We start from the raw sequence: 7,010 nt of genomic DNA on the forward strand, positions 1-7,010 counted from the left end.
TTCTTCTGTTTCTTCTTCTTGTTCTCCTTCTTCTGTTTCTTCTTCTTGTTCTCCTTCTTCTCTTTCTTCTCTTTCTTCTTCTCTCTTCTTTCTTCTTCTTCTTTCTTCTCTCTTCTTGTCTCTTCTCTTTCTCCTTCTGTTTCTCTTCTTCTGTTTCTCTTCTTCTGTTTCTCTTCTTCTGTTTCTCTTCTTCTGTTTCTCTTCTTCTGTTTCTTTTCTTCTGTTTCTCTTCTTCTGTTTTCTCTTCTTCTGTTTCTCTTCTTCTGTTTCTCTTCTTCTGTTTCTTCTTCTTGTTCTCCTTCTTCTGTTTCTTCTTCTTGTTCTCCTTCTTCTGTTTCTTCTTCTTGTTCTCCTTCTTCTGTTTCTTCTTCTTGTTCTCCTTCTTCTGTTTCTTCTTCTTGTTCTCCTTCTTCTGTTTCTTCTTCTTGTTCTCCTTCTTCTGTTTCTTCTTCTTGTTCTCTTCTTCTTTTTTTTCTTTTTTTTTTTCTGCTTTTTTTTTTTTTTCTTTCTCTTTCTTCTTCTTTTTCTTCTTCTTGTGTTTCTTCTTCTGTTCTTCTTCTGTTCTTCTTTTTTCTTTCTTCTTCTTCTTCTTTCTTTTCTTCTTTTTTTTCTTCCTTTTTTTGTTTTTTCTTGTTCTTGTTCTTTCTTTTCTTTCTTCTTTCTTTCTTCTTTTCTTTTCTTCTCCTTTTCTCTATTTTCTCTTTTTTCTCTGTTCTTCTCTTCTTCTTCTTTTCTCTCTTCTTCTTCTTTTTTCTTTTCTTCTTCTTGTTTTCTTCTTCTGTTTCTTCTCCTTTCTCAATTTTCTTCTTTCTTGTTCTCTTTCTTCTTCTTTCTTCTTCTTGATTCTTTTCTTCTTCTTGTTCTTCTTCTCTTTCTTCTTCTTGTCTTCTTTCTTTTCTTCTTCTTCTTCTTTCTCTCTTCTTCTTCTTCTTCTGTTTCTTCTTTTGTTCTCTCTTTCTTCCTCTTCTTTTTCTCTTCTTCTTCTTCTTCTCTTGTTCTTCCTTCTTTTTTCTCTTCTTTTGTTCTTTTTTTCTTCTTCTTTCTTCTTGTCTTCTTTTTTCTTCTTCTTTCTTCTTCTTGTTCTCTTCTTGTTCTCTCTTCTTTTCTTCTTCTTGTTTTCCTCTTCTTTCTTCTTGTTGTTCTCTTTCTTCTTCTCTTCTTTCTTTCTTTCTTCTTCTTCTTCTTCTTCTTGTTTTCTTCTTCTTCTTGTTTTCTTCTTCTTGTTCTCTTTCTTTCTTTTTCTTTTTGTTCTCTTTCTTCCTTTTCTTCTTCTCTTTTCTTCTTCTTTTTCTTCTTCTTGTTCTCTTTCTTCTGTTTCTTCTTCTTGTTCTTCTTCTTCTTTTCTCTTCTTGTTCTCCTTCTTCTCTTTCTTCTTCTTGTTCTTTCTTCTCTTCTTTCTTCTCTCTCTCTTCTTTTCCTCTCTTCTCTCTCTTCTTGTTCTCTTCTCTCTCTTCTTTCTCTCTTCTCTTCTTCTCTTCTTTCTCTTCTCTCTTCTTCTCTTTTTTCTTCTTCTTGTTCTCCTTTTTCTGTTTCTTCTTCTTGTTCTCCTTCTTCTGTTTCTTCTTCTTGTTCTCCTTTTTCTGTTTCTTCTTCTTGTTCTCCTTCTTCTGTTTCTTTTTCTTGTTCTCCTTCTTCTGTTTCTTCTTCTTGTTCTCCTTCTTCTGTTTCTTCTTCTTGTTCTCCTTTTTCTGTTTCTTCTTCTTGTTCTCCTTCTTCTGTTTCTTTTTCTTGTTCTCCTTCATATCTTTCTTCTTCTTGTTCTCCTTCTTTTATTTCTTCTTCTTGTTCTCTTCTTCTGTTTCTTCTTCTTGTTCTCCCTCTTCTGTTTCTTCTTCTTGTTCTCCCTCTTCTGTTTCTTCTTCTTGTTCTCCCTCTTCTGTTTCTTCTTCTTGTTCTCCTTTTTTTCCTTCTACTGTTTCTTCTTCTTGTTCTCCTTCATCTGTTTCTTCTTCTTGTTCTCTTTCATCTGTTTCTTCTTCTTGTTCTCCTTCTTCTTGTTCTCCTTTTTTTCCTTCTTCTGTTTTTTTCTTCTTGTTCTCCTTTTTTTCCTCCTTCAACCTCTTCCTTCTCTCCTTCTTTTCTGCACATGAGTCTTTTAGAACATGTCGCTCACCATGGAACTGAAATGTAGATCGAATCAACAAAGCAATACATCAGATAATTGCACAACGCGCCAAGGGAATTTTCCTAATGCAGTATTCCTTGAACATAAACCTTCATTTCAGGAGAGGCATTTCAGTCCAAGGTTTCAGTGTAAAACTTAGCTTACCGATATCAAGTTTCCGCATGGTAATACGGAATGTGACGTCATGCAATCGGTTCATTGTTTCGTGATGAAACGATGTCTTGTTTAGCTTCATGAACAGCCAAGTCAACTCAAATTACCTAATATGTCTTTGACTATCTTTTAAATGTACGAAACATAAAGAGTCGCCACTTTCGAATAATTTAGGATCAGGATAAGCCAGATTTGCGGAGCAGATACTACGCCTGTGTCAGCGTGTGCTGACCCGTGAGAGAATGTGCCAACGAGTGTTGACTCGATCTGAGCTTGGTCCTTACCCAACGCAGTGCCCAGTGACCGCCAGGTGACAGTAGAAACTCACGAGCTTGGACGGGACTCGGACTGCCGACCACGGGGATGTGAAGTCGACACGCTACCAATGAGCTGTCAAACGGCTAATAATTCAGGGATGTGTAGCTTCTTCCCAAATTAGTATTTTCCTACCTACCCAAAGGAAGGGGTACCGTATTATCATGGATCTTCGTGGATCTCTTTAATCCATGCGTGGATAAAGGAACCCCCTGCAGTAAGATCATCCTCGAATAAGGATTTGAAGATCGTTTCCTGTCACACTCCCAATCGCTGCATTGAGCCACGGAAAAAGGTCTTGTTTTCACTTATGATATTAATGGCGGATCTACAAGCGCTGATGAGCCGGAATTCTTAATCTCGATGATTGATTTGTTGTTTCTTGCACTAACATCTCCACGGTTTAAAAAATCATCTAACTATCGTGCAATCAACGCTGATGCAATGCAACAATGAACATATAGGTAAGACAAATATATACTTTGGATTTATCATAATTACAAATTCTTATATAGGATATGATATACTCTAATCTATAAAAGCATACACACACACACATGTATATACATATATATGTGTGTGTGTGTGTATACATATATTTATATATATATATATATATATATATATATATATATATATATATATATATATATATATATATATATATATATATACACACACACACATAAATATATATATATATATATATATATATATATATATATATATATATATATATATATATATATATATATATATATTCATATGTATATATACATGTATGTTTTATAAAATCACTCACTTCTTTTCCCCTATCGTAGTATTTATTTCCACACAGTCACGGAAAAAATAATTCTATATAAACCAACGTACATATGAGCAAACAATTTACAGTTTGTATCATATAAAAAAAATAATAATGATAAAATAAATAAATGAATAAAAAAAACGAATTAACGCTTTTATACAATCGAAAAAGTCTATTTCATGTGGACTGTTTATATATTCATCTGTCGATTTATGACAGACGATAAATATTATTGCTGATCATCATCATATCGTATCACACCAGAATTCTATCCATTTTTTGGCCCTGTCGGTGACCTTTTGTAGGTCTGGTGGACTAATACTGACAGGGCTTCTTGGGCAATTGGAAAGGATGTGGTCCATTTCTTGGATAGGGAACCCGCAATCACACGTAGTGGACGTGGCAAAACCCCATTTTGTTAAATTATCCCTAGTTTTTCCGACACCGGATCTGGCGCGGTTAAGGGTGCTGATAATATTTAGGTAATCAAGAAAGATCTTTAAATTCCACCATGTATTTAATACTATATTTATTTGCTCGTAATTAAACGTAAATTGTAAGTAAATTCAGTTAATACCTAACTAATTATCTCAGAGCAATTAAAAAATCCCTAATGATAAATAAATTGTATTTTTGCAAACTAAAATGGCATTTATTTCCCTATTAGTGCCTCCGTGTGTTTAAAATGTACATACAATATGCATGTGTAATTAGTGTGGTATAATATATACAGGCATACTTTATTTTGTTTTGTTGCAAATTATTGACATGGCTTGCTTTCAACTTACAATCCTCGTAATGCTAAATTGATTAAAGTCACAAAACATGATGTATGCTTGTGTGCATGTGGGTGTTCAGTTAAAGGTATGTGGATGTATGTTCGTTTGCATGTAGGTGTGTCAGTATATTAGAGTAAACGTATCAAGAAAATGCAGCTGTTGCAGCCTATATATTTTGTGTTTTATCTGCAACGATTTAATTTCCTAATGTGGTTATTTTTATTCATGTTTTTGCATATCATGACAGTGATAGATATTCATACACCCTATCTGAAAAAATATTTATATAAATGACCAATATATTCCTGCAATAACTTTTCATTTCCCACTACCTGTTATCACTGTCTTGTCTATATTTTTGCATATATATTTTCTGCTACTATTTCCATTCCATGTTATGAATGTTAAATGCTGGATACGTCACTTTATTTTGACCTTTACATTTGACATTGGTAAATATCAGATTTTATATAAGAACTTAGGTAGTACTTTTTTCATTACTATTATTTTTTTTTTTTTTTACCTTGCCTAGTAGTAATGTCCATTGTAAATATGAGTAAATTACGTAAGGAGAGAGAGAGAGAGAGAGAGAGAGAGAGAGAGAGAGAGAGAGAGAAAGAAAGAAAGAAAACGTGTGTGTGTGTGTGTGTGTGTGTGTGTGTGTGTTCGTGTGTGACTGTATGTATGACCCATCCTGAGCTATGCGGGAAAACGGTACCGGAAATCGGGCTGACGGCGCGGCGGGTCACGGGTAAGCAAACACTTTCGAAGTTAAGGGAAAGGCGATGGAAGCGAAAGAGAAAGAAAAAGGGAACAGAAAGGGAAGAAGAAAAGACGATAGAAGTGACCCAAGAGAGAAAGATAAGACGGAGGCGACAGAGAAGAGATGAGCAAGCAAGCGGCGGAGATCTGATATCTTGAAGGAGTAATGTGAGGAGACAAGGCGAGTGAGAAGACCATATTAGTTTCTCTCTCTTCCTCTCTCATTCTCTTTCTCTTTCTCTTTTTCTTTCTCTTTTTCTTTTTTTTTTCTCTCTCTCTATCTCTCGTTCTCTTTCTCTTTCTCTCTCTCTCTCTCTCTATCTCTCGTTCTCTTTCTTTTTCTCTTTCTCTTTCTCTCTCTCTTTCTTTTTCTCTTTTTCTTTCTCTTTCTCTCTCTCTCTCTCTTTTTCTTTCTCTTTCTCTTTTTCTCTCTCTTTCTCTTTCTCTCTCTCTCTCTCTCTCTCTCTCTCTCTCTATCTCTCGTTCTCTTTCTCTCTCTCTTTCTCTTTTTCTCTCTCTTTCTCTTTCTCTCTCTCTCTATCTCTCGTTCTCTTTCTCTCTCTCTTTCTCTTTTTCTCTCTATCTCTCGTTCTCTTTCTCTCTCTCTTTCTCTTTTTCTCTCTCTTTCTCTTTCTCTCTCTCTCTCTATCTCTCGTTCTCTTTCTCTCTCTCTTTCTCTTTTTCTCTCTCTTTCTCTCTCTCTCTCTCTATCTCTCGTTCTCTTTCTCTCTCTCTTTCTCTTTTTCTCTCTCTTTCTCTTTCTCTCTCTCTATCTCTCGTTCTCTTTCTCTCTCTCTTTCTCTTTTTCTCTCTCTTTCTCTTTCTCTCTCTCTCTCTCTATCTCTCGTTCTCTTTCTCTCTCTCTCTCTCTCTCTCTCTCTCTCTCTCTCTATCTCTCGTTCTCTTTCTCTCTCTCTTTCTCTTTTTCTTTCTCTTTCTCTTTCTCTCTCTCTCTGATTCATCCCGCCAAGTGCAGAACAAGTGCGCATATTAGACTATGCTTACTTATTTAAAGCATTATGCTGTGTGATTAAGCAGGCTGCATCAATGCTGTGAGAGATAACAAACGCAAAGGTATTTGTATCTTAGTCTTTTAAAAACAGTAATATTATCTTATTTTACACAAGAAATAAAAATAAATAACAAGAACAATATCGTTTTTTTTTTTTTCTTTCCACAAGACAAATATATATATTTTTTCTTTTATTTTCTTTTCTTTTCTTTCCACTCTTTGTCTACTGACCTTACTTCTTCGGGGAATCTGAACAGGGTCATTTTTCATCTCAATTTTATTTTTGTCTCTGTCGAATTTCCTTCCTTCACTTGTATCAATCTCTTTTATCTTCCCCTGCATTATTTTTCATATTCCTTTATTGTCATTTCTCCCCCTCCTCCTCCTCATCATCATCATCATCATCATCCTCTCCTTTCCACTATCTCCTCTTTCTTCCTGCCCCCCACCCACCCACCCCACCCCCAAACTACCTCTTCTTTCTTTTCCCTTAATTTCCAAAGTGCCCATTTAAGCCCGGCTTGAGAATAATCCCATTGTGCTGCGATCAAGAGCACTTTTATCCGTGCATGAACACAGCAACGTTACACCCTCTTGTCGGGATAAAAACAAAAACAATAAAAAATAAATAAATAAAAAAAAATCTTCGTTTACTCAGAAATTGCTAATGAATGAATTATTTGAAAACAATGACTAAAGGAGTTGTAGAGGAGATATTTATACTACATAAAGGTATAAATACGATGCAAAATGAGGGTATATAACAGATTAATCATGCAAACATCATACTAGATTTCATTAGAATGGAGTTTTAAAACGACAAGGTAAAGGCAAGGCAAGGACTGAAGAAAGTAATTAAAACGCTCTTTGTTTTGAATATCGTTTTTACAACCATCAGCTATAACAATGGACATTTTCAATATACCAGATATAATAAATAATACAAACTATGAAGCGTGTTAAAACTACAGGGAGAGTACGAGAGATCAAAAGCCATTTAAAGGAAAGATTTATTGTCAATAGTTTTAAGAAAAAAAAAAAGTATCAGTTAACTCA

This window comes from Penaeus japonicus, unplaced genomic scaffold (genome assembly GCF_977035675.1).
Source record: "Penaeus japonicus unplaced genomic scaffold, GWHDUDI00000001_assembly GWHDUDI00000002, whole genome shotgun sequence".
NCBI lineage: Eukaryota > Metazoa > Arthropoda > Malacostraca > Decapoda > Penaeidae > Penaeus > Penaeus japonicus.